We start from the raw sequence: 5,425 nt of genomic DNA, 5'->3' as shown, positions 1-5,425 counted from the left end.
TTGATGTTATTGTTGTGAAGTGCCGTCGAGTTGGTTCTGCCCCATAGCAACCCTGTATAGTGTTTCCGAGGAGCAGCTGGTAAGCTTGAACCACTGATTTTGCAGTTCAAACAGCTTTGCAGTCTGGCGCATTAACCCACACTGTCACACCAGGACTCAGTTGTGATAGTTGCAATTAATTCATGATAACAATCACTCACTATTGAATCATAAGAATCTTATCCCCATCTCCTTTCACCAGACCTGTCTAGACAAGATGAAAACTATTCAGTGGGGACTCTTCCAGAAACTCTTTGACAGTTTCCTCCATGTTTTTAATGGTCTTTTCCTGTTCTAGAATTCTGATTATCTGTAAGTCATTCCTCTTCATACTGTCCCATGAAATCTCAGGATTTCTTCTGATTTTTTTCTCATTGTTTTTCTATCTTACTTATATTGAGAGATTTATTTTCAAGGTCACTACTTTAGGTTTCCATTGATTTAAATCTATGCCCTTGTTATTTCAGTATATTGTCCATTTCTGATATCTTAGTATTAATCTTCTGGTTTTTTAATTGTTTCAAAATTTGCATTTATTTTGTCTGTTTGCTCTTGTAGTGTTTTCCTAAAAATTTCTAAAGTTTTTTTTTTATGTGTTCTTGCTTTCCTCAATCTTTCTGCCAATCCACTGAAGGCACTTAAATAGCATTTGTTTGATTTCTTTCTCAGGTAGTTCCATTCCTTTTTGTTCCTTAGAAATGTTTTCTGACTCTGCATCTTGGTCATTTGTTTGAGCCACTCTCTTTTGTTTCTTTGTGTGAATGAAAATCATCTGTTGTCTCCAAGATACTGTGATATCATTGTATTTGTACTTAATTGATGATTGAATGTTAGCGTGTTCTTAGGCTCTCACCAACTGCCTCCTGGTGGTTGTGATTAGAGAATGGAAATGTCTGCACCATTTTTCATTCACTGTACTCAGCTTAGGGTGGGTTTGGCTGGTGTTGGCTGGTGTCTAGTGTTGATCAGGTGGTATCTGAGCTCATATTGGCTCTTGTCCAGTGGGCGGAGCTTCAGAGGGTACAGTTGTGGTTGAGTTGTTTGGGCACAGTTTCTGTCTCCTCTTTAGTGGGCCAAAACAGAACAACCAACCAAGCAAACAACAGCAAAAACAGAATATAATAAAGGAGAAAAAAGAAACAAAAGTGGGAAGCAATAAGTCAAAAGGATATAATAACTAAAAAGAGAAAAGAGGGACAGGAAAATAGAGCTATGCAAGAGAAAAGTAAGAGGTAAAATAAGGGAAGAAATGAAAGCACAAATAAAAACTGGGAAGATGCAAAATATTACATTATGGTTCCCATAGCAACTATAATTTACTCTCTTATATAACTGCCTGCTTCAGGCTATGGTGAATATATGCAGTATAGCTCTAATGAACTTTTCTGTTTCCTTAGATTCAGTGAGTGATTTCCTGGAATAGAAGGTAGAGGAAGGTGGGAGAGGTGAAGTGTTTCAGAATCTGCAGCCTGAGAATGGTAGAAGTGCTGTGTAATAGGAGAAATTACACTTAGGACTTAACAATAACATTGCACTTGTACTGTGTTTTGAATTAGGAAAAAAATATTATATTAAAATGCATGTTTAAATTCATGATACTAGAGTATTTGAATGAGGCTTCTTAACACATTCATTTCAATAAATACTATAGATTCTAAATAAAACAGGGAAGATGAAAAGAGAAAGAGATTAGAGAATAGTAAATAAAAATTAAGACAGGAAAAAAAAGAGAAGAAGGTGAAAATGAGGAGAACAAGACAAGAAGAAAAAACAAAAGTGGATATCGGAAGGATAAAAATAAGGGAAGGGAAGAGAAAGACAGAGAAGAAAGAAGAAACAAACAAAAACAATGAAACTATGAAAGGAAAATAAACAAACAAAAAAACAGTGCAGTTGTTGGACCCAGAAAGGATGATGCATGCAGGGAATTGTGATCATTGCAGTGAAACAAAATACGATAGGATGAATGTAAAGATAATGTTCACCCATGTAAACTAACACATAATTCACAATAAAAACTTAAAAAAAAAAAACCAACACAGATTTCGTGCATTAGATATTAACAACTGAAGACCAGTCAAATTGTGGGTTGACAACAGATTATCATATGTAAAGAAAGCAAAAAAGTCATGAAAAAGACAGGAAAGAAAAAGAAGACCAAAGTGAATGTCAGAAGAGACTGAAACTGCTCTTGGACATAGACAAGCTAAAGCAACCGGCAGAAATGATGAAGTAAAAGAGCTGAACAGAAAATTTCAAAGGACAACTCCAGAAGACAAAGTAACGTATTATAATGAAATATGCTAAGACCTGGAGTCAGAAAACCAAAAAGCCAGAACATGCTTCCAGTATTTCTCCAGCTGAAAGGACTGAAGAAAAAATTCAAACCTCTATTTGCAATATTTGAATGATTCTATGGGCAAAATCTGGTCGGCAATTCAAATCCACCAGCTGCTACTCAGAAACCCTATATGGGGTCGCTATGAGTCAGAACTGACTTGATGGCACTTAACAATAACACAACACTGGGTAAAAGAATATGGATCTTGGCTAGAAGCAAGAATACCAGGAAGATGTTTACCTGTGTTTTAATGATTATGGAAAGGCATTCAACCATGTGGATCAGCATAAACTATGGATAACATTGTGAAGAATGGAAATTCCAGCACTTCTTTGAACTCATAAGGAACCTGTACATAGAGCAAGAGGCAGTTGTTAGAACAGAACAATGGAATACTAAATGATTTAAAATCAGGAAAGATGTGTGCCAGGGTTGTATTCTTTCGCCATACTTATTACATCTGTCTATTGATGACACTTAACTTAACAACTTAAATTGAACAAATAATCTGCGAAGCTGAGTTATATGAAGAAAGTGGCAGCAGGTTTATAGGAAGACTTATCAATAACCTACGATATGCAGATGACACAATCTTCCTGGTGGAAGCAAAGAGCATTTGAAGTACTTACTGATAAAGATCAAAGATTGCAGCTTTCTGTATGGATTGCACCTCAATGTAAAGAAAATGAAAATCCTCACAACTGGACCAATAAATAACATCATGACAAATGGAGAAAAAAATTAAGTTATGAAAGATTTTGTTTTACTTGGATTCTTAATCAACAATCATGGAAACAACTGTCAAGATATCATAGGAGGTATTGCATTAGGCAATGTGCTGGAAAAGACCTCTAGAAAGTGTTCAAGAATAAAGATGTGACTTCGAGGACTAAGGTGCGCCTAATCCAAGTCATGGTATTTTCATCTCCTCATATGCATGCGAAATCTGGAAGAAGAATAAAGAAGACTGGAGAAGAATCAATGCCTTTGATTTATGGTGCTGGCAAAGAATATTGAAAGCACCATGGACTACCAAAAGAACAACAAATCTGTCTTGGAAGAAGTGTGGCCAGAATGCTCCTTCATCTCACCTATTTAGATATGTTATTAAAACGGAGTAGTCCTTGGAAAACAACACCATGCACAGCAAAGTAGAGGGTCAGTGAAAAAGAGGAAGACCCCCAACAAGATGGACTGACACAGTGAATGCAAAAATGAGCTCAAACATGACAGTAATTGTGAGGCTGGCCCAGGACCTAGCAGTGTTTCATTCTGTTGTGCATAGGGTTGCTGTGAGTCAAACCGACTCTATGGAACCTACCAAGAATGACATTACCGCCAAGGAAAGGACTAGCAGTAAACCACAGTTAATGATCGCAGCTACCTGTAACATCAATGATTTGTAGGGAAATGTCTAGATATCACAATAGAAGCCATGTTTTCTACAGACCATACATCTGCCCATCTTCACTAAAGGAACAATCAGGGTTCGCATCCTTTTTTATCCTGTTGTCCATAGATTCTGGGAAATGTGTTTCCCAGAGAATAGGAAAGTGATGAATGCCAACGGACCACCTAGCTCAAAAACAGAAGGAAATTATGTATACATGGCCTGGTATTTAATACTATGCGCTCAATATGGGTCAGGTCTTTTACCCCTCTCCAAAAACTCTACCTTTTAAAATCAAAACTACTGATTATAACTAGTCAGTAGACTTCACATCCCACATCCTAAGTGTTGTTGATGTTGCTGTCAAGTTGGTTCTGACTCATAATGACCTTGTGTAGAGTTTCTATGGAGCAGCTTGTGGACTTGAACTGCTGACCTTTTGATTAGCCTCACACCAGGACTTCTGGAGGTATATGATGGAGCCAGGAGCACGGTGACTGCGAACCACGGAGTTAATGGCTTGAACCCACTAGCCACTTTTTAGGAGAAATATGAGGCTTTCTGCTCCCACAATGATTTCAAAGCTTCAAAAACCCAACACAGGGTAGCTACAAGTGGGAACTCACTCAATAGCACTTAACAACATGAAGGAGCAATAATTCTGCTTTTCCTCAGGCAAGCGTTCTGTCAGTGAAGTGTTGACTCAGATTGCCTCAAGCCAATGTGTGGCATGGACTTTGAATCCATGAAGTGTACCAGTGTTGCCTAATTTGCAAATAGTCAGCACCTGTGTAATTCTCCTTTTCACTAGTAGAGTGGTGCTAACTGCAAGGTCAGTGGTTCAAACCCACCAACCACTCCTTGGAAACCCCATCCAGGGTTGCTATGAGTCGGAGCTGACTCCATGGAACTTAACAATAACAGCAACATACGGTGGAATCTAGGTTTCTAGAATTCCACTTAGTCATCTGCCCTGTTTTAAAGTCAATAAAAAGTAAATACATAGGAGATAGTTCATTATTTGTTATTGCTTTTCAACATTTGTTAATTACATGCCATTTCTTTCCAGATCTAGACTAGGGGCTAGAAAGACAGAAACAAGGAAGATATGATTTAAGGAATATATATATATAGGAATATATATATATTGTTATTGTTAAGTGCCTTTGAGTCTGTTCCGACCCATAGCAACCATGTATAGGGTTTCTGAGGCTGTAAATCTTTATGGGAGCAGAAAGTCTCATCTTTCTCCATGGAGCAGCTGGTAGATTCAAACTGGTACCTTGCGGTTAGCAGCTCAGCTCATAATCCACTATGCTACCAGAGCTCAGACTATATAGTGTGTGTTTGGTGAGGTGTATACAGCAGTTCATGTTCCTATTAAATAATTTCTTGACAAGTTGTTCAGTGACATTGGTTATATTCTTCACAATGTGTAAATATTCTCATTGTTTCTGTTCTGGTTGTTCCATTTCCATTAATCTAGCTTCCCTGCCTCCTTACATTCTCATCTTTATTTAAGGATCTTATAATATTTTAATCTGGGAAGACATTTTGACCAGGAAAGATAAACAAATGCACCAACAATCATAGGGTTATGGTTGTTGTTATTAAGTGCCATCGAGTTGGTTCTGACTCATAGTGTCCTTGTATAG

Source organism: Chrysochloris asiatica, unplaced genomic scaffold, assembly GCF_000296735.1.
Source record: "Chrysochloris asiatica unplaced genomic scaffold, ChrAsi1.0 scaffold00003, whole genome shotgun sequence".
NCBI classification, from domain to species: Eukaryota; Metazoa; Chordata; class Mammalia; order Afrosoricida; family Chrysochloridae; genus Chrysochloris; species Chrysochloris asiatica.
This window is presented reverse-complemented; position numbering follows the sequence as displayed.